Source organism: Phyllobates terribilis, unplaced genomic scaffold, assembly GCF_046119375.1.
Source record: "Phyllobates terribilis strain yellow unplaced genomic scaffold, ASM4611937v1 Scaffold_636__1_contigs__length_917067, whole genome shotgun sequence".
NCBI lineage: Eukaryota > Metazoa > Chordata > Amphibia > Anura > Dendrobatidae > Phyllobates > Phyllobates terribilis.
The window spans coordinates 342987-365140 of record NW_027363396.1 but is presented as its reverse complement, the minus strand read 5'-3'; the positions used below and the strand labels follow the sequence as shown (position 1 = coordinate 365140).

General features: G+C 44.3%; 5 non-coding genes and 2 pseudogenes across 5 annotated transcripts; all 7 read left to right on the top strand.

The window, feature by feature from the left end:
* Window positions 1-3470: 3470 nt before the first annotated feature.
* On the top strand, window positions 3471-3661 carry LOC141234253 (U2 spliceosomal RNA). The gene has a single exon (XR_012300236.1). It is a non-coding gene; the product is annotated as a U2 spliceosomal RNA (small nuclear RNA).
* Window positions 3662-9794: 6133 nt separating this feature from the next.
* LOC141234566 (U2 spliceosomal RNA) lies at window positions 9795-9972 on the top strand (annotated as a pseudogene).
* Window positions 9973-11087: 1115 nt separating this feature from the next.
* Window positions 11088-11278, top strand: LOC141234252 (U2 spliceosomal RNA). Its single transcript, XR_012300235.1, has one exon. It is a non-coding gene; the product is annotated as a U2 spliceosomal RNA (small nuclear RNA).
* Window positions 11279-12393: 1115 nt separating this feature from the next.
* Window positions 12394-12584, top strand: LOC141234251 (U2 spliceosomal RNA). Its single transcript, XR_012300234.1, has one exon. It is a non-coding gene; the product is annotated as a U2 spliceosomal RNA (small nuclear RNA).
* A 1115-nt stretch (window positions 12585-13699) lies between these two features.
* On the top strand, window positions 13700-13890 carry LOC141234250 (U2 spliceosomal RNA). The gene has a single exon (XR_012300233.1). It is a non-coding gene; the product is annotated as a U2 spliceosomal RNA (small nuclear RNA).
* A 1115-nt stretch (window positions 13891-15005) lies between these two features.
* LOC141234248 (U2 spliceosomal RNA) lies at window positions 15006-15196 on the top strand. The gene has a single exon (XR_012300231.1). It is a non-coding gene; the product is annotated as a U2 spliceosomal RNA (small nuclear RNA).
* A 6133-nt stretch (window positions 15197-21329) lies between these two features.
* Window positions 21330-21507, top strand: LOC141234565 (U2 spliceosomal RNA; annotated as a pseudogene).
* Window positions 21508-22154: the final 647 nt, after the last annotated feature.

Genomic DNA, 22154 nt, shown 5'->3' with positions numbered 1-22154 from the left:
GAACTTCAAGAGAAGGCCCTACCACAAGGTCAGCCAGCGCAGGACAGAGACAAAGTTAGGCCTAGCTCCAGGCAGGTCAGAAACTTACTGCGCAGAGGCAAGAAACAGGAGGCCCTACACCCGCTCATTGGGGAGGATCCTGATATGCACCCTTCACCCTACAGTGCTCCAGGATGTGCCTGAATTTCCTCCAGTAAAAGGTACTGAAGTGACTACCGTGTCCGTTTCCGTTCTTGCTCTGACCCAGCTGGGTCTCGCCTGTCCTGCATTCCCCCTGCATACGCTGCCCTGAGACCTAGCTCCACCTGTGGGGAGCTATACCATCGAGCTGCCTTATCACGGGCCTCAGTGGACTGCTGCAGCGCTGGTGCTTCTCACCAGATACCACAGGTGGTGTCACAAACTCTTATAAAATTAACAATTATCCACCCTTTTAAAGAGTGACCCCAGGGTACGGGCCAGGGAGCCGACCACCGCGACATCCCAAAGGCCAGGCAAAGGCAAGGGTGACCTCATCGACTGGCTGACTGTGGGTTGACAGTAAGTGGGATCTCCAACCTTGTCATCATCACCCTGTGTGTTATCACACCCGTCGTCCTCAAAGCCAACCTCTTCCTGCCCTGACCGAAAAATCAAGTTGTCGCTCCAATCAGGTATTTGAGTCTCATCATCGTCTTCATCATTGTCTCCACCAACAGGAGTTACAGTTTGGGAACGAGGGTCTACATTATGCTCAGAACCTTCTTCATCTGGTCCTGGATCCGACTTATAAAGATTCTGGGCATCAGTGCAGATCATTTCCTCGTCTGGATTAACAGAAGCTCTGGAGCAGACCTCCGTTTCCCAGGCTATAGTATGAGTAAACAGCTGTGCAGACTCAACCATCTGTGTTACCCCATACTCAGATGGGCAGCTGGAGACTTGGGAGCTGTGAGGAAGCAAGTGCGATTGGGGTGACACCTCTGAGGACTGGAGTATTTGTGATGTTGAAGTTGAGGTGGAGGAGAGCCCACTTGAAGGAGCACTTGATATCCGCTGAAGCACCTGCTGTTTTTGTGCCTCATCTGGAATTTGTAGCGATGGGCGTGTCCGTAACAAAGGGATCGTATCACATTGTCCACGAAAAGAAGTCGACATGTTAGTTTGGCTGGAAGATGGTCTTTCCTCTGCAGATGTTACTCCCCCCCCACCGCGGGGGGCTCGACCCACCAGCGGACAGGCACCAGTATTAGGAGAGGGGGGCTGGCCGTCAGGGTCCACCGCGGCTCTGGCACAAACCCGTCGACACGGAGGTGGCACGGGCAGGAACGGACTGGCCGTGTCGGCTTCTCACTTTTTGGATTTTAGAAGGGCATGACATGCCTATATCTGTGTCTCCCCCTCCTTTTACTCCTCCACCTCTTTTATTTTCGCATGACTATATGTACTTGTTATTTTTCCATGTGTTAGTTATGTCTTCTGAGCAGTTTGTCAGCTTTTGGACACCTTTGAAGGTGTTTTCTATGTGTTTCTATGTGTTTTTGTTTGCCTGCCATTGGTTTTAACGGTGTTCGAAGGTGTTCGACGAACAGTTCGACGAACAGTTTGGCGAACACACGGGTGTTCGACGAACCGAACCGAACTCGAACACTACGGGGGTGGCTCAACACTAGTCTTCACTTGTTATGGCAGTTTCTCAAGAAACAGCATCAACGTCCACGTCCACGTCCCACCGCAGCGTTCAATTGTCCATATCCCAGACCTTTGAACGAAAGCGGAAATTCGCAGCTAATGCCCCACAGGCCACAGTCCTAAATTCGCACATTTCACGACTGCTTGCATTGGAAATGCTGCCTTTTAGGCTGGTGGAGACGGAATCCTTCCGCAATCTTATGGCGGTGGCCGTCCCTCGGTACTCGGTCCCCTGCCGACACTATTTTGCCCGGTGTGCCATCCCCGCACTACACAAGCACGTGTCCCAAAGCATCTGCCGTGCCCTCAACAATGCAGTTACTGGGAGAGTCCACCTGACAACGGACACGTGGACAAGTGCTTGTGGCCAGGGACGGTACATCTCTCTGACGGCACACTGGGTAAACATAGTGGAAGCCGGGACCTAGTCGGACCTTGGGACGGAACACATCCTCCCCACACCGAGGATTGCGGGCCCTATGTCAGTCAGAGTTGCCCCCACAGTGTACAGCTCCTGCGCATCCTCCTCCTCCTCCTCCTCCTCCTCATGTTCAGCCTCCATCTCAGATATCACCACTAGTGTTGAGCCACCCCCGTAGTGTTCGGGTTCGGTTCGGTTCGTCGAACACCGGGATGTTCGAGGAACTGTTCGTCGAACTGTTCGTCGAACACCTTAGAACACCGTCGAACACCGTTAAAACCAATGGCAGGCAAACAAAAACACATAGAAACACATAGAAAACACCTGCAAAGGTGTCCAAAAGCTGACAAACTGCTCAGAAGACACTCTCTTTAAAAAAGCCGGCCGGCAAATTCAGCAGCGACATACACCGGTACCCGACAATTTAGACAAGAAGGAATAGAGCATCACACATAGATTAGATAGATAGAAACATGTCAGTCACACATATAAGAAGCACAGTGACAGTGTTGGTTACTGCACTTGTCATTTAGTGTAAAGGATTTATTAAAAAAAATATTAGTGTTTTCATGCACCGTCTCTTTAAAAAAGCCGGCCGGCAATTCAGCATCTGTACCCGACAATTTAGAACAGAAAGAATAGAGCTTCACACATAGATTAGATAGATAGAAACATGTCAGTCACATATATAATAAGTACAGTGATAGTGTTGCTTACTGTACTTGTCATTTAGTGTAAAGGATTTATTTAAAAAAATAATAGTGTTTTCATGCACTGTCTCTTTAAAAAAGCCGGCCGGCAATTCAGCAGCGGTACCCGACAATTTAGAACAGAAAGATAGAGCATCACACATAGATTAGATAGATAGAAACATGTCAGTCACATATATATGAAGTACAGTGATAGTGTTGGTTACTGTACTTGTCATTTAGTATTAAAATAAAGGATTTATTATTAAAAAAATTGGCGTGGGGTTCCCCTTAATTTTAGGCTCTAGCGGAGGTTAAGCAGACGGCTGGGGCAGATGTTTGAAGCCTGGGAAGGGGGTAATACCCACGGAGCTTCCCAGGCTACTAATATCAGCCCCCAGCTGAATACATAGCCTTTACTAGCTATTAAAATGGGGGACCCCCCAAAAAAAATGACGTGGGGTCCCCCCTAATTTAATAGCTAGCAAAGGCTAGGCAGACAGCTGGGGGCTGATATTAATAGCCCAGGAAGGGAGCCATGAATATTGGCCCCCTCCCAGGCTAGAAACACCAGCCGTCAGCCGCCCCAGAAATGGCGCATTCATAGGATGCGCCAATTCTGGCACTTAGCCACAAATGGACTTTTCAGGATCCTTGGGTGGCTCCGTAGTTTGAAACCAATTCTGGTTATCGCTTCTCGGCCTTTTGGCTAAGATCAAGTGTAGTATCTGTTCTTATCAGTTTAATATCTGATACGTCCCCTATCTGGGGACCATATATTAAATGGATTTTTAGAACAGGGAGATGGAAAAAGAGCTTGCTCTGTCCACTCCACGCATTGACCTGGTATTGCAGTATCTCCAGGACCGGTGCACCCCTTCTTTAATGCAGTTTCTAAAATCAGAAAGAATTGAATTCAATGTTTTTTGTTCATTTTGCTTGTTTGTCGGATTTTGGGATGGACTCTTTGGCTTTGCTTTTCTTCTCCTCATTGGATTTTTCATGTTCAAAGTTGCAGAAGCCAGATTACAAGCTCATTTTGGTTCAACTTCAGCAACTGTGCATTGCATTGCCATGTAATGTGATGCAATGCTATCTTTCTAGCTCTCCCTTTTTACTTCCTTTTGGATAAACAGACATATTAGGCAAGCATTTTGGAGCTTTCACCTAAATAACTACAGGTGGTGAGATAAGCTGCACAATATAATTGACCTTTCAGTATATTGTTGCACACACACCATCTATTTAGCAAATGCCCTTGTTATCAACAGCAGCCTTTTAAACTCACCTGAGCTAACAGGTATGTGCGCTGGTTACTCTGCTGCGCTTAAAATTTCTTTTTTGGTTTGCTACAATGCCTTTTCTGAAACGTTGTCTCCCTCTGCTGGAACACTGACTTCTTTCATTTAATGCCTGCAGACTATAAAAGAGAACCCAACCCAAAAAGTTTGGTTGATTAGTCTGTGGCATTCTGTTAAACTGTTGCTTATGGCGGTCTCTGTGAGCTTCTCAGCGACATTCAGCCAGCCAGGTATCCTGCCTGCAGTAGATGGAATGTGGCAATGGAACGCTGGCTGCGCGTGTCATAATAGGCTCTGAGCCTTTATATACCTGTGCACAGCAGCAGCCACCTTCAGTCTGCTGCTGGACAGCCAGCAGCAGCAGCAGCAGGAGAGGTATGTAATCAGGAGCCCTCCTGCTAAGGGTAGACAGCTGCTCGTTCCACCCCACCCCCCGCCTTAATTGGTTCTCCTCCCTTCCAACGGTGTTGAGGCGGGTGGGAACAGCAGGGGGTGAAGGTGCTGTGTTTAAAGAGGTGGAGTTATGCAGATCTAAAACGCGTGGATTGCAGCAGCAGCAAGCCGAAAAGTGCAGGCATGTAAGGGATCTAGAGGTTGACAACATGTCTTCTTAACGGGAGTCCAGGAGCTCATCTCCACAAATGGACTTTTCAGGATCCTTGGGTGGCTCCGTAGTTTGAAACCAATTCTGGTTATCGCTTCTCGGCCTTTTGGCTCAGACCTAGTGTTTGGACAAGAGGTTCCTTGTGTACTAGCCCTCGGCCTTCCAGCATCGCCACTTCGGTGGCTTAAGCTGGATGCTGCTATAGGGGGAGAGTGAGGAGGAAACGAGAAGGCGATTCCTGAAGCGACCATGGGTGTCAAGCTTCGCTTTGCTGGGACCGGGGATCCCCGGGTCAAGAATGCTTTCCGTATCGAGGTCTCTGAGGAGAAGAAGGACCATTTCTCGTTGTCATACCTGGTCAACGCCATTTTCTATGAAATCCTGAAGATCCAGAAGTCGGAGATCATCTGTTTGCAGGAGTTCAGAAGGGAGCATAGGTACGTCTTGGTGCTTTCTTCTATGGCGGCTTGCCAAAACCTTTTCAAAACTCTTCAAGTCCTTTCAGAGCACCCTCAGCTGGATGGACTTATCTTCACTGTACTCTACTCTAAGGGGGATATCCCGGTGGTAGTATTCATGCACAACCCCTTTATCTCCCGGGATGATATCACTGCATTCCTGAGAAGACACTGCATTTTTGTGCAATTCTCCCATAAAATCTTAAATGGAGAAGGGCTGTGGACTGGGAAGTATAAATACTTTGTGAGGTTTGGGATAGACCCTCATGGTCCTGGAGGTATTCACTATCCTCCCCTGAACTTTACAATTGGAAGAGACTCTGGATATCTGTTTTTTCCCGAGGCGCCATTGTTCTGCAGGAGATGCAACATGTTCGGGCATATCCAGGATTTCTGCAAGCAATTGCCAAACTGTAGAAAGTGCAATAAGTACGGTCATCTGGCGAAGGATTGTTCCAACCCGGTGGTATGTGATGCCTGCGGGGAGGAAGGACATGTGATTCGGGATTGCAAGGCTAAAGTCAAGCCTAGGTCCTTCTCCGAAGTGACCAAAGGTAAGCCTACTGTCCCTGCTGTTACCCCACAGGTGACTACTGCAGAGATCAATGAGGAGACGGAGCCCCCTGAGGTTGAAGATCTGGTGGGTGAGGCCCAGAACCTGTTGGACCCTCCGGCCCCTGCTGGGCCAGGTATGGAGATCTCCGAGTTGGATGTGGACCTCCCTCATCAGTCCGAAATATGTGGTGAGGGTGACATGGATGTGTCTCTAGCTCGAACCCCTGCATTGTCCTGGGGTGCTACAGACGAAGAGGTGGCCAGGGATGGTGGCCAAGGAGACTTTACTTCTGGGAGGTCTTTTGATGATGATGATACTCCTGAACTGGCCAATAAAAAACCCAGACGAGAGTACTCACCTGCCAGCGGAGGGTGCGACAGTCCTGCAAGTGACCGCATTTACCCGCAGGATGTCTTCTCCCCTGATGCTCCTTACCTTGGCATCCCTGAGAGCATCAACACCTTTGGGGTGCTTTCCCAGTCTGATGATAATGGATGAGTATGGTGTGATCAACATTGAGTCATGTATTTCTTTTCATTAATTAATGTCTTGCCAATCTGGTTGGGATGTAGTGTCCCTAAATGTAAGGCAGATCAGATCTAAAATCAGAAGAACAACTGTTCTGGACTACCTGAAACATTTAGGTGCTGATGTTTTTTGCCTTCAGGAGTGTGGGATTCAGGATGCTCCTTGTGACAAAGACTGGCCTTACGGACAGCATATCTGGTCAGGGTCTAATCATAATAAAAATGATGGGGTGGGGATATTAGTTGGGAATAAAGAAATCTCTATTGATAGTTATATTGTGGTGGAGGTGGGCCGATGTTTAATTGCATTTTTGAGTTATAGAGGGTGGCGGGTCAGAATTATTAATTTATATTGCCCTACAGGGAAGGAAGAGCGGCTTGCTCTTCTTGAAAAATTAAGTTTTTTTCTTCCAGGGAAATCTCCCACTATTTTTGTTGGGGACGTTAATTGTGTCACAGAAGGAAAGTGTGACATAACAGGAAAGAAATTGTCCCATTTAATTTGTGATTTTTCCTTTTTAGATGCAGCAGTTGTTGTTCTTGGCATGCCACCACCGCCGACATACCATGCTGACCGTGGTGAGATTCATTCCAGAATTGATTTAATGTTATTTTCTAAAAATATGGTATGTTTGGATTTTTCTCAACAAAAGGTACCTTTTTCGGACCATGAATGTTTGAGAGGCGTGTTTTGTGCGAATGGTGACCAAGTGTATGGCGGTGGGGTATGGAAGTTGAATGCAAGGCTGTTAGAGGATGATGAGGTGATGAATGAGTTTAATGTAAAGTATGAAAGATGGAGAATGCGTAAGAAGGATTTTGTGTGTGTTCTTGACTGGTGGGACTGAGTGAAAGTGCAATTTAAAACTTTCTTCAAAAAGTGGGGCTATAGAAAAGCTGCCAGATATAGGAATAGGTTTAATGACCTTAATAGACGGATTGACTGGTTGAGAAAGTGTGTTGCAAGTGGTTTGGAGATGTCTGATCAACTTACTGAGGCTAAGAATGAATTGAAGCGTGTGTTGGATGAGAAAGGAAAGGAAATTATATATCGTACTAAAATTGAGCACCTGGAGAAAAATGAGAAGTGTACGAGGTTCTTTTTTAAAAAAATGAATGGTAGGAAGACTGATATGAATGAAGTTGTGAATGAAAGTGGAACCAACTGTATGGGTGAGGATGTGCTGAAAGAAGTGAATAGGTTTTATAGCAAGTTGTATGATGAGAAATGGATTGACTCTGGGCTTGTGTCATATGTTCTGAATGGTGTGGAGAAAAAACTTGATTCTGAGGAGCGTGATCTGTTGTGTGAGGATGTAGTTCTGGATGAAGTGAAGAATGTGGTGTGGAGTGCTAAAAAGAGTAAGACTCCTGGGAAAGATGGTATACCTGTAGAGTTGTATGTGAAAGCATGGGAAGTTTTGGGAACAGATTTGACTGAGGTATGTAAGTATATGTGGGTGAATGGTAGGTTGTGTGAATCAATGAAAGAAGGAGTGGTTGTGCTTGTGTATAAAAAGGGTGAGAGGAAACGTTTGGAAAACTGGAGACCAATAACACTGCTGAATTCGGATTATAAGGTCTACAGTAAGTTACTGGCAAATCGTATGCGTGAAGTGATTGGTAGTGTTGTGGAGGAGGACCAAGTATGTGCAGTGCCTGGAAGAAGTATGAGTGATAACTTGTTATTGTTGAGAGATATGATTGGGGATTGCAAGGATAGAAAGCAGAAATGTATGACTTTAGCTATTGATTTTGAGAAGGCGTTTGACAGGGTTTCGCATGTGTTTTTGTTTAAAGTACTGGAAAGAATGGGGTTTCCTAGAGAATTTGTGAATTGTGTAAAATCATTGTATGATTGTGTGTCAAGTGAGTTCTTGGTTAATGGGTGGCTGTGTGACAAAGTGAAGATTAGGTCAGGAGTAAGGCAGGGGTGTCCTATGTCCCCCGTCTTATTTGTATGTGTAATAGAACCATTGTTATGTTTGATTAGACGGGATAAAATGATGAGAGGTTTGTTGGTGCCTGGTAGTGGTGGTAAGCATGTGAAAGTGTTAGGTTATATGGATGATGTTGTGGTTGTGAGTGAAAGTATGGCTTCTTTGAGTAGAATTAAATTGCTTTTGGATTTTTTTGTTGGTGCGTCTGGTTTTAGGGTAAATTGGAATAAATGTAGTTTTAAATGTTTTGGAGATAGTAGTATTCGTATGGATGGTGTAAAGTGTGAAGAGGGTGCAATCAAGATTTTGGGCGTATTATTTAATGATGACTTAAAAGGGAATGAAAGTTGGGAAGAGTGTGGTATGCGGGTTGAACGTAAATTGAATTTTTGGCGAATGAGAGAATTGACTCTGCGTGGTAAGGTATTAATTATCAAAGCAGTGATTCTCCCTATCCTGCTTTATGTGGCGACTGTTTTTCCTTCTCCTTACAGGAAAATTAAGAGAATAGAGAAGTTGGTATTCACATTCCTGTGGTGTAGTAAGATGGAGAAGTTGAAGCGGGAGAGCCTTTTTAAGGCTTGTCAGCATGGTGGGCTGGCCTTTCCCAATATTGAAGTTTTTTTAGGTCTTAATTATATTAAGACTGTGGTTATTTTGCTGGGTAAAGGCAATAAAGGTGCTTTTATGGCTAATTATTCTGCTGGATGGATGTTGTATGGGTTATGCTGGAGGAAGAGAGATGCGAGTGTGCCTGTGGCCTTTAAGTGTCCTGTTTGGTATGAGGTGATTGAGAAATTTGTGAGAAAGCATGATTTGTTGAGTGTGGGAATGAATGATTTTAGAATGACCAAGAATGTGGTGAAAAGAATGAGTGCAAATGAGGTAGAGTGTAATATTGTTGGGCTGAGAGGGAATGAGGTTTCAGATGCATGGAAGAAGTTAGATACGTATGGGATGTCAAACAAACAGAAGGATGTGGTGTGGATGACTTTACATAATATTTTACCTGTGAGAGAAGTGCAGAAGAAAAGAGAGTTGATAAGAACAGATGTGTGTCCGAGAGTGGGATGTGGTGGTTGTGAGACTGTGAGGCATGTTATGTGGGATTGTGAGTACGCGTACAGTGTGTGGAAGTGTGTAGGTGGATTGTGTAAGGGTTTAGCAGGCGTGAATTTTGTGGATTGGCGTGTGGCGATGTTTGGAATTGGTGCGTGTAGTCGGTCTAAAGATAGAATTTTATGGTTGATAATGGCTTGTGTGATGGAGAGTTTGTGGGATGCAAGGAACCTTGGACTTTTCAAGAGGAAATCTTTATCAGTGAATGAATGTGTTAGACTTATTCTTTCAAGACTATACCTGATATATAAGTTGGACAGCAGAGGCGGTGGTGGCACAGATGCCGAAGGGATTTGGAAATTTAAAAAGTGGCATTACCTTATCAAATACCAGTGATTTTTTTCTTTGTGATTCCTTGAAGTTTCTGCATTTGTGTTACGTAAAGGATGTTCCCTTGTGATTATATTTCGTCTTATACTACTGCTAAATAAATAGAACCATGATGATGAGAAGTTTTAAGTAGCAAATTTTGGAGAAATTCATACTGTTTGCTAAAAAACTAAACTGAATGGTTTAAATAAAAAAAAAAAAAATCTGTTCTTATCAGTTTAATATCTGATACGTCCCCTATCTGGGGACCATATATTAAATGGATTTTTAGAACAGGGAGATGGAAAAAGAGCTTGCTCTGTCCACTCCACGCATTGACCTGGTATTGCAGTATCTCCAGGACCGGTGCACCCCTTCTTTAATGCAGTTTCTAAAATCAGAAAGAATTGAATTCAATGTTTTTTGTTCATTTTGCTTGTTTGTCGGATTTTGGGATGGACTCTTTGGCTTTGCTTTTCTTCTCCTCATTGGATTTTTCATGTTCAAAGTTGCAGAAGCCAGATTACAAGCTCATTTTGGTTCAACTTCAGCAACTGTGCATTGCATTGCCATGTAATGTGATGCAATGCTATCTTTCTAGCTCTCCCTTTTTACTTCCTTTTGGATAAACAGACATATTAGGCAAGCATTTTGGAGCTTTCACCTAAATAACTACAGGTGGTGAGATAAGCTGCACAATATAATTGACCTTTCAGTATATTGTTGCACACACACCATCTATTTAGCAAATGCCCTTGTTATCAACAGCAGCCTTTTAAACTCACCTGAGCTAACAGGTATGTGCGCTGGTTACTCTGCTGCGCTTAAAATTTCTTTTTTGGTTTGCTACAATGCCTTTTCTGAAACGTTGTCTCGCTCTGCTGGAACACTGACTTCTTTCATTTAATGCCTGCAGACTATAAAAGAGAACCCAACCCAAAAAGTTTGGTTGATTAGTCTGTGGCATTCTGTTAAACTGTTGCTTATGGCGGTCTCTGTGAGCTTCTCAGCGACATTCAGCCAGCCAGGTATCCTGCCTGCAGTAGATGGAATGTGGCAATGGAACGCTGGCTGCGCGTGTCATAATAGGCTCTGAGCCTTTATATACCTGTGCACAGCAGCAGCCACCTTCAGTCTGCTGCTGGACAGCCAGCAGCAGCAGCAGCAGGACAGGTATGTAATCAGGAGCCCTCCTGCTAAGGGTAGACAGCTGCTCATTCCACCCCACCCCCCGCCTTAATTGGTTCTCCTCCCTTCCAACGGTGTTGAGGCGGGTGGGAACAGCAGGGGGTGAAGGTGCTGTGTTTAAAGAGGTGGAGTTATGCAGATCTAAAACGCGTGGATTGCAGCAGCAGCAAGCCGAAAAGTGCAGGCATGTAAGGGATCTAGAGGTTGACAACATGTCTTCTTAACGGGAGTCCAGGAGCTCATCTCCACAAATGGACTTTTCAGGATCCTTGGGTGGCTCCGTAGTTTGAAACCAATTCTGGTTATCGCTTCTCGGCCTTTTGGCTAAGATCAAGTGTAGTATCTGTTCTTATCAGTTTAATATCTGATACGTCCCCTATCTGGGGACCATATATTAAATGGATTTTTAGAACAGGGAGATGGAAAAAGAGCTTGCTCTGTCCACTCCACGCATTGACCTGGTATTGCAGTATCTCCAGGACCGGTGCACCCCTTCTTTAATGCAGTTTCTAAAATCAGAAAGAATTGAATTCAATGTTTTTTGTTCATTTTGCTTGTTTGTCGGATTTTGGGATGGACTCTTTGGCTTTGCTTTTCTTCTCCTCATTGGATTTTTCATGTTCAAAGTTGCAGAAGCCAGATTACAAGCTCATTTTGGTTCAACTTCAGCAACTGTGCATTGCATTGCCATGTAATGTGATGCAATGCTATCTTTCTAGCTCTCCCTTTTTACTTCCTTTTGGATAAACAGACATATTAGGCAAGCATTTTGGAGCTTTCACCTAAATAACTACAGGTGGTGAGATAAGCTGCACAATATAATTGACCTTTCAGTATATTGTTGCACACACACCATCTATTTAGCAAATGCCCTTGTTATCAACAGCAGCCTTTTAAACTCACCTGAGCTAACAGGTATGTGCGCTGGTTACTCTGCTGCGCTTAAAATTTCTTTTTTGGTTTGCTACAATGCCTTTTCTGAAACGTTGTCTCCCTCTGCTGGAACACTGACTTCTTTCATTTAATGCCTGCAGACTATAAAAGAGAACCCAACCCAAAAAGTTTGGTTGATTAGTCTGTGGCATTCTGTTAAACTGTTGCTTATGGCGGTCTCTGTGAGCTTCTCAGCGACATTCAGCCAGCCAGGTATCCTGCCTGCAGTAGATGGAATGTGGCAATGGAACGCTGGCTGCGCATGTCATAATAGGCTCTGAGCCTTTATATACCTGTGCACAGCAGCAGCCACCTTCAGTCTGCTGCTGGACAGCCAGCAGCAGCAGCAGCAGGAGAGGTATGTAATCAGGAGCCCTCCTGCTAAGGGTAGACAGCTGCTCGTTCCACCCCACCCCCCGCCTTAATTGGTTCTCCTCCCTTCCAATGGTGTTGAGGCGGGTGGGAACAGCAGGGGGTGAAGGTGCTGTGTTTAAAGAGGTGGAGTTATGCAGATCTAAAACGCGTGGATTGCAGCAGCAGCAAGCCGAAAAGTGCAGGCATGTAAGGGATCTAGAGGTTGACAACATGTCTTCTTAACGGGAGTCCAGGAGCTCATCTCCACAAATGGACTTTTCAGGATCCTTGGGTGGCTCCGTAGTTTGAAACCAATTCTGGTTATCGCTTCTCGGCCTTTTGGCTAAGATCAAGTGTAGTATCTGTTCTTATCAGTTTAATATCTGATACGTCCCCTATCTGGGGACCATATATTAAATGGATTTTTAGAACAGGGAGATGGAAAAAGAGCTTGCTCTGTCCACTCCACGCATTGACCTGGTATTGCAGTATCTCCAGGACCGGTGCACCCCTTCTTTAATGCAGTTTCTAAAATCAGAAAGAATTGAATTCAATGTTTTTTGTTCATTTTGCTTGTTTGTCGGATTTTGGGATGGACTCTTTGGCTTTGCTTTTCTTCTCCTCATTGGATTTTTCATGTTCAAAGTTGCAGAAGCCAGATTACAAGCTCATTTTGGTTCAACTTCAGCAACTGTGCATTGCATTGCCATGTAATGTGATGCAATGCTATCTTTCTAGCTCTCCCTTTTTACTTCCTTTTGGATAAACAGACATATTAGGCAAGCATTTTGGAGCTTTCACCTAAATAACTACAGGTGGTGAGATAAGCTGCACAATATAATTGACCTTTCAGTATATTGTTGCACACACACCATCTATTTAGCAAATGCCCTTGTTATCAACAGCAGCCTTTTAAACTCACCTGAGCTAACAGGTATGTGCGCTGGTTACTCTGCTGCGCTTAAAATTTCTTTTTTGGTTTGCTACAATGCCTTTTCTGAAACGTTGTCTCCCTCTGCTGGAACACTGACTTCTTTCATTTAATGCCTGCAGACTATAAAAGAGAACCCAACCCAAAAAGTTTGGTTGATTAGTCTGTGGCATTCTGTTAAACTGTTGCTTATGGCGGTCTCTGTGAGCTTCTCAGCGACATTCAGCCAGCCAGGTATCCTGCCTGCAGTAGATGGAATGTGGCAATGGAACGCTGGCTGCGCGTGTCATAATAGGCTCTGAGCCTTTATATACCTGTGCACAGCAGCAGCCACCTTCAGTCTGCTGCTGGACAGCCAGCAGCAGCAGCAGCAGGAGAGGTATGTAATCAGGAGCCCTCCTGCTAAGGGTAGACAGCTGCTCGTTCCACCCCAACCCCCGCCTTAATTGGTTCTCCTCCCTTCCAACGGTGTTGAGGCGGGTGGGAACAGCAGGGGGTGAAGGTGCTGTGTTTAAAGAGGTGGAGTTATGCAGATCTAAAACGCGTGGATTGCAGCAGCAGCAAGCCGAAAAGTGCAGGCATGTAAGGGATCTAGAGGTTGACAACATGTCTTCTTAACGGGAGTCCAGGAGCTCATCTCCACAAATGGACTTTTCAGGATCCTTGGGTGGCTCCGTAGTTTGAAACCAATTCTGGTTATCGCTTCTCGGCCTTTTGGCTAAGATCAAGTGTAGTATCTGTTCTTATCAGTTTAATATCTGATACGTCCCCTATCTGGGGACCATATATTAAATGGATTTTTAGAACAGGGAGATGGAAAAAGAGCTTGCTCTGTCCACTCCACGCATTGACCTGGTATTGCAGTATCTCCAGGACCGGTGCACCCCTTCTTTAATTCAGTTTCTAAAATCAGAAAGAATTGAATTCAATGTTTTTTGTTCATTTTGCTTGTTTGTCGGATTTTGGGATGGACTCTTTGGCTTTGCTTTTCTTCTCCTCATTGGATTTTTCATGTTCAAAGTTGCAGAAGCCAGATTACAAGCTCATTTTGGTTCAACTTCAGCAACTGTGCATTGCATTGCCATGTAATGTGATGCAATGCTATCTTTCTAGCTCTCCCTTTTTACTTCCTTTTGGATAAACAGACATATTAGGCAAGCATTTTGGAGCTTTCACCTAAATAACTACAGGTGGTGAGATAAGCTGCACAATATAATTGACCTTTCAGTATATTGTTGCACACACACCATCTATTTAGCAAATGCCCTTGTTATCAACAGCAGCCTTTTAAACTCACCTGAGCTAACAGGTATGTGCGCTGGTTACTCTGCTGCGCTTAAAATTTCTTTTTTGGTTTGCTACAATGCCTTTTCTGAAACGTTGTCTCCCTCTGCTGGAACACTGACTTCTTTCATTTAATGCCTGCAGACTATAAAAGAGAACCCAACCCAAAAAGTTTGGTTGATTAGTCTGTGGCATTCTGTTAAACTGTTGCTTATGGCGGTCTCTGTGAGCTTCTCAGCGACATTCAGCCAGCCAGGTATCCTGCCTGCAGTAGATGGAATGTGGCAATGGAACGCTGGCTGCGCGTGTCATAATAGGCTCTGAGCCTTTATATACCTGTGCACAGCAGCAGCCACCTTCAGTCTGCTGCTGGACAGCCAGCAGCAGCAGCAGCAGGAGAGGTATGTAATCAGGAGCCCTCCTGCTAAGGGTAGACAGCTGCTCGTTCCACCCCACCCCCCGCCTTAATTGGTTCTCCTCCCTTCCAACGGTGTTGAGGCGGGTGGGAACAGCAGGGGGTGAAGGTGCTGTGTTTAAAGAGGTGGAGTTATGCAGATCTAAAACGCGTGGATTGCAGCAGCAGCAAGCCGAAAAGTGCAGGCATGTAAGGGATCTAGAGGTTGACAACATGTCTTCTTAACGGGAGTCCAGGAGCTCATCTCCACAAATGGACTTTTCAGGATCCTTGGGTGGCTCCGTAGTTTGAAACCAATTCTGGTTATCGCTTCTCGGCCTTTTGGCTAAGATCAAGTGTAGTATCTGTTCTTATCAGTTTAATATCTGATACGTCCCCTATCTGGGGACCATATATTAAATGGATTTTTAGAACAGGGAGATGGAAAAAGAGCTTGCTCTGTCCACTCCACGCATTGACCTGGTATTGCAGTATCTCCAGGACCGGTGCACCCCTTCTTTAATGCAGTGTCTAAAATCAGAAAGAATTGAATTCAATGTTTTTTGTTCATTTTGCTTGTTTGTCGGATTTTGGGATGGACTCTTTGGCTTTGCTTTTCTTCTCCTCATTGGATTTTTCATGTTCAAAGTTGCAGAAGCCAGATTACAAGCTCATTTTGGTTCAACTTCAGCAACTGTGCATTGCATTGCCATGTAATGTGATGCAATGCTATCTTTCTAGCTCTCCCTTTTTACTTCCTTTTGGATAAACAGACATATTAGGCAAGCATTTTGGAGCTTTCACCTAAATAACTACAGGTGGTGAGATAAGCTGCACAATATAATTGACCTTTCAGTATATTGTTGCACACACACCATCTATTTAGCAAATGCCCTTGTTATCAACAGCAGCCTTTTAAACTCACCTGAGCTAACAGGTATGTGCGCTGGTTACTCTGCTGCGCTTAAAATTTCTTTTTTGGTTTGCTACAATGCCTTTTCTGAAACGTTGTCTCCCTCTGCTGGAACACTGACTTCTTTCATTTAATGCCTGCAGACTATAAAAGAGAACCCAACCCAAAAAGTTTGGTTGATTAGTCTGTGGCATTCTGTTAAACTGTTGCTTATGGCGGTCTCTGTGAGCTTCTCAGCGACATTCAGCCAGCCAGGTATCCTGCCTGCAGTAGATGGAATGTGGCAATGGAACGCTGGCTGCGCGTGTCATAATAGGCTCTGAGCCTTTATATACCTGTGCACAGCAGCAGCCACCTTCAGTCTGCTGCTGGACAGCCAGCAGCAGCAGCAGCAGGAGAGGTATGTAATCAGGAGCCCTCCTGCTAAGGGTAGACAGCTGCTCGTTCCACCCCACCCCCCGCCTTAATTGGTTCTCCTCCCTTCCAACGGTGTTGAGGCGGGTGGGAACAGCAGGGGGTGAAGGTGCTGTGTTTAAAGAGGTGGAGTTATGCAGATCTAAAACGCGTGGATTGCAGCAGCAGCAAGCCGAAAAGTGCAGGCATGTAAGGGATCTAGAGGTTGACAACATGTCTTCTTAACGGGAGTCCAGGAGCTCATCTCCACAAATGGACTTTTCAGGATCCTTGGGTGGCTCCGTAGTTTGAAACCAATTCTGGTTATCGCTTCTCGGCCTTTTGGCTCAGACCTAGTGTTTGGACAAGAGGTTCCTTGTGTACTAGCCCTCGGCCTTCCAGCATCGCCACTTCGGTGGCTTAAGCTGGATGCTGCTATAGGGGGAGAGTGAGGAGGAAACGAGAAGGCGATTCCTGAAGCGACCATGGGTGTCAAGCTTCGCTTTGCTGGGACCGGGGATCCCCGGGTCAAGAATGCTTTCCGTATCGAGGTCTCTGAGGAGAAGAAGGACCATTTCTCGTTGTCATACCTGGTCAACGCCATTTTCTATGAAATCCTGAAGATCCAGAAGTCGGAGATCATCTGTTTGCAGGAGTTCAGAAGGGAGCATAGGTACGTCTTGGTGCTTTCTTCTATGGCGGCTTGCCAAAACCTTTTCAAAACTCTTCAAGTCCTTTCAGAGCACCCTCAGCTGGATGGACTTATCTTCACTGTACTCTACTCTAAGGGGGATATCCCGGTGGTAGTATTCATGCACAACCCCTTTATCTCCCGGGATGATATCACTGCATTCCTGAGAAGACACTGCATTTTTGTGCAATTCTCCCATAAAATCTTAAATGGAGAAGGGCTGTGGACTGGGAAGTATAAATACTTTGTGAGGTTTGGGATAGACCCTCATGGTCCTGGAGGTATTCACTATCCTCCCCTGAACTTTACAATTGGAAGAGACTCTGGATATCTGTTTTTTCCCGAGGCGCCATTGTTCTGCAGGAGATGCAACATGTTCGGGCATATCCAGGATTTCTGCAAGCAATTGCCAAACTGTAGAAAGTGCAATAAGTACGGTCATCTGGCGAAGGATTGTTCCAACCCGGTGGTATGTGATGCCTGCGGGGAGGAAGGACATGTGATTCGGGATTGCAAGGCTAAAGTCAAGCCTAGGTCCTTCTCCGAAGTGACCAAAGGTAAGCCTACTGTCCCTGCTGTTACCCCACAGGTGACTACTGCAGAGATCAATGAGGAGACGGAGCCCCCTGAGGTTGAAGATCTGGTGGGTGAGGCCCAGAACCTGTTGGACCCTCCGGCCCCTGCTGGGCCAGGTATGGAGATCTCCGAGTTGGATGTGGACCTCCCTCATCAGTCCGAAATATGTGGTGAGGGTGACATGGATGTGTCTCTAGCTCGAACCCCTGCATTGTCCTGGGGTGCTACAGACGAAGAGGTGGCCAGGGATGGTGGCCAAGGAGACTTTACTTCTGGGAGGTCTTTTGATGATGATGATACTCCTGAACTGGCCAATAAAAAACCCAGACGAGAGTACTCACCTGCCAGCGGAGGGTGCGACAGTCCTGCAAGTGACCGCATTTACCCGCAGGATGTCTTCTCCCCTGATGCTCCTTACCTTGGCATCCCTGAGAGCATCAACACCTTTGGGGTGCTTTCCCAGTCTGATGATAATGGATGAGTATGGTGTGATCAACATTGAGTCATGTATTTCTTTTCATTAATTAATGTCTTGCCAATCTGGTTGGGATGTAGTGTCCCTAAATGTAAGGCAGATCAGATCTAAAATCAGAAGAACAACTGTTCTGGACTACCTGAAACATTTAGGTGCTGATGTTTTTTGCCTTCAGGAGTGTGGGATTCAGGATGCTCCTTGTGACAAAGACTGGCCTTACGGACAGCATATCTGGTCAGGGTCTAATCATAATAAAAATGATGGGGTGGGGATATTAGTTGGGAATAAAGAAATCTCTATTGATAGTTATATTGTGGTGGAGGTGGGCCGATGTTTAATTGCATTTTTGAGTTATAGAGGGTGGCGGGTCAGAATTATTAATTTATATTGCCCTACAGGGAAGGAAGAGCGGCTTGCTCTTCTTGAAAAATTAAGTTTTTTTCTTCCAGGGAAATCTCCCACTATTTTTGTTGGGGACGTTAATTGTGTCACAGAAGGAAAGTGTGACATAACAGGAAAGAAATTGTCCCATTTAATTTGTGATTTTTCCTTTTTAGATGCAGCAGTTGTTGTTCTTGGCATGCCACCACCGCCGACATACCATGCTGACCGTGGTGAGATTCATTCCAGAATTGATTTAATGTTATTTTCTAAAAATATGGTATGTTTGGATTTTTCTCAACAAAAGGTACCTTTTTCGGACCATGAATGTTTGAGAGGCGTGTTTTGTGCGAATGGTGACCAAGTGTATGGCGGTGGGGTATGGAAGTTGAATGCAAGGCTGTTAGAGGATGATGAGGTGATGAATGAGTTTAATGTAAAGTATGAAAGATGGAGAATGCGTAAGAAGGATTTTGTGTGTGTTCTTGACTGGTGGGACTGAGTGAAAGTGCAATTTAAAACTTTCTTCAAAAAGTGGGGCTATAGAAAAGCTGCCAGATATAGGAATAGGTTTAATGACCTTAATAGACGGATTGACTGGTTGAGAAAGTGTGTTGCAAGTGGTTTGGAGATGTCTGATCAACTTACTGAGGCTAAGAATGAATTGAAGCGTGTGTTGGATGAGAAAGGAAAGGAAATTATATATCGTACTAAAATTGAGCACCTGGAGAAAAATGAGAAGTGTACGAGGTTCTTTTTTAAAAAAATGAATGGTAGGAAGACTGATATGAATGAAGTTGTGAATGAAAGTGGAACCAACTGTATGGGTGAGGATGTGCTGAAAGAAGTGAATAGGTTTTATAGCAAGTTGTATGATGAGAAATGGATTGACTCTGGGCTTGTGTCATATGTTCTGAATGGTGTGGAGAAAAAACTTGATTCTGAGGAGCGTGATCTGTTGTGTGAGGATGTAGTTCTGGATGAAGTGAAGAATGTGGTGTGGAGTGCTAAAAAGAGTAAGACTCCTGGGAAAGATGGTATACCTGTAGAGTTGTATGTGAAAGCATGGGAAGTTTTGGGAACAGATTTGACTGAGGTATGTAAGTATATGTGGGTGAATGGTAGGTTGTGTGAATCAATGAAAGAAGGAGTGGTTGTGCTTGTGTATAAAAAGGGTGAGAGGAAACGTTTGGAAAACTGGAGACCAATAACACTGCTGAATTCGGATTATAAGGTCTACAGTAAGTTACTGGCAAATCGTATGCGTGAAGTGATTGGTAGTGTTGTGGAGGAGGACCAAGTATGTGCAGTGCCTGGAAGAAGTATGAGTGATAACTTGTTATTGTTGAGAGATATGATTGGGGATTGCAAGGATAGAAAGCAGAAATGTATGACTTTAGCTATTGATTTTGAGAAGGCGTTTGACAGGGTTTCGCATGTGTTTTTGTTTAAAGTACTGGAAAGAATGGGGTTTCCTAGAGAATTTGTGAATTGTGTAAAATCATTGTATGATTGTGTGTCAAGTGAGTTCTTGGTTAATGGGTGGCTGTGTGACAAAGTGAAGATTAGGTCAGGAGTAAGGCAGGGGTGTCCTATGTCCCCCGTCTTATTTGTATGTGTAATAGAACCATTGTTATGTTTGATTAGACGGGATAAAATGATGAGAGGTTTGTTGGTGCCTGGTAGTGGTGGTAAGCATGTGAAAGTGTTAGGTTATATGGATGATGTTGTGGTTGTGAGTGAAAGTATGGCTTCTTTGAGTAGAATTAAATTGCTTTTGGATTTTTTTGTTGGTGCGTCTGGTTTTAGGGTAAATTGGAATAAATGTAGTTTTAAATGTTTTGGAGATAGTAGTATTCGTATGGATGGTGTAAAGTGTGAAGAGGGTGCAATCAAGATTTTGGGCGTATTATTTAATGATGACTTAAAAGGGAATGAAAGTTGGGAAGAGTGTGGTATGCGGGTTGAACGTAAATTGAATTTTTGGCGAATGAGAGAATTGACTCTGCGTGGTAAGGTATTAATTATCAAAGCAGTGATTCTCCCTATCCTGCTTTATGTGGCGACTGTTTTTCCTTCTCCTTACAGGAAAATTAAGAGAATAGAGAAGTTGGTATTCACATTCCTGTGGTGTAGTAAGATGGAGAAGTTGAAGCGGGAGAGCCTTTTTAAGGCTTGTCAGCATGGTGGGCTGGCCTTTCCCAATATTGAAGTTTTTTTAGGTCTTAATTATATTAAGACTGTGGTTATTTTGCTGGGTAAAGGCAATAAAGGTGCTTTTATGGCTAATTATTCTGCTGGATGGATGTTGTATGGGTTATGCTGGAGGAAGAGAGATGCGAGTGTGCCTGTGGCCTTTAAGTGTCCTGTTTGGTATGAGGTGATTGAGAAATTTGTGAGAAAGCATGATTTGTTGAGTGTGGGAATGAATGATTTTAGAATGACCAAGAATGTGGTGAAAAGAATGAGTGCAAATGAGGTAGAGTGTAATATTGTTGGGCTGAGAGGGAATGAGGTTTCAGATGCATGGAAGAAGTTAGATACGTTTGGGATGTCAAACAAACAGAAGGATGTGGTGTGGATGACTTTACATAATATTTTACCTGTGAGAGAAGTGCAGAAGAAAAGAGAGTTGATAAGAACAGATGTGTGTCCGAGAGTGGGATGTGGTGGTTGTGAGACTGTGAGGCATGTTATGTGGGATTGTGAGTACGCGTACAGTGTGTGGAAGTGTGTAGGTGGATTGTGTAAGGGTTTAGCAGGCGTGAATTTTGTGGATTGGCGTGTGGCGATGTTTGGAATTGGTGCGTGTAGTCGGTCTAAAGATAGAATTTTATGGTTGATAATGGCTTGTGTGATGGAGAGTTTGTGGGATGCAAGGAACCTTGGACTTTTCAAGAGGAAATCTTTATCAGTGAATGAATGTGTTAGACTTATTCTTTCAAGACTATACCTGATATATAAGTTGGACAGCAGAGGCGGTGGTGGCACAGATGCCGAAGGGATTTGGAAATTTAAAAAGTGGCATTACCTTATCAAATACCAGTGATTTTTTTCTTTGTGATTCCTTGAAGTTTCTGCATTTGTGTTACGTAAAGGATGTTCCCTTGTGATTATATTTCGTCTTATACTACTGCTAAATAAATAGAACCATGATGATGAGAAGTTTTAAGTAGCAAATTTTGGAGAAATTCATACTGTTTGCTAAAAAACTAAACTGAATGGTTTAAATAAAAAAAAAAAAAATCTGTTCTTATCAGTTTAATATCTGATACGTCCCCTATCTGGGGACCATATATTAAATGGATTTTTAGAACAGGGAGATGGAAAAAGAGCTTGCTCTGTCCACTCCACGCATTGACCTGGTATTGCAGTATCTCCAGGACCGGTGCACCCCTTCTTTAATGCAGTTTCTAAAATCAGAAAGAATTGAATTCAATGTTTTTTGTTCATTTTGCTTGTTTGTCGGATTTTGGGATGGACTCTTTGGCTTTGCTTTTCTTCTCCTCATTGGATTTTTCATGTTCAAAGTTGCAGAAGCCAGATTACAAGCTCATTTTGGTTCAACTTCAGCAACTGTGCATTGCATTGCCATGTAATGTGATGCAATGCTATCTTTCTAGCTCTCCCTTTTTACTTCCTTTTGGATAAACAGACATATTAGGCAAGCATTTTGGAGCTTTCACCTAAATAACTACAGGTGGTGAGATAAGCTGCACAATATAATTGACCTTTCAGTATATTGTTGCACACACACCATCTATTTAGCAAATGCCCTTGTTATCAACAGCAGCCTTTTAAACTCACCTGAGCTAACAGGTATGTGCGCTGGTTACTCTGCTGCGCTTAAAATTTCTTTTTTGGTTTGCTACAATGCCTTTTCTGAAACGTTGTCTCGCTCTGCTGGAACACTGACTTCTTTCATTTAATGCCTGCAGACTATAAAAGAGAACCCAACCCAAAAAGTTTGGTTGATTAGTCTGTGGCATTCTGTTAAACTGTTGCTTATGGCGGTCTCTGTGAGCTTCTCAGCGACATTCAGCCAG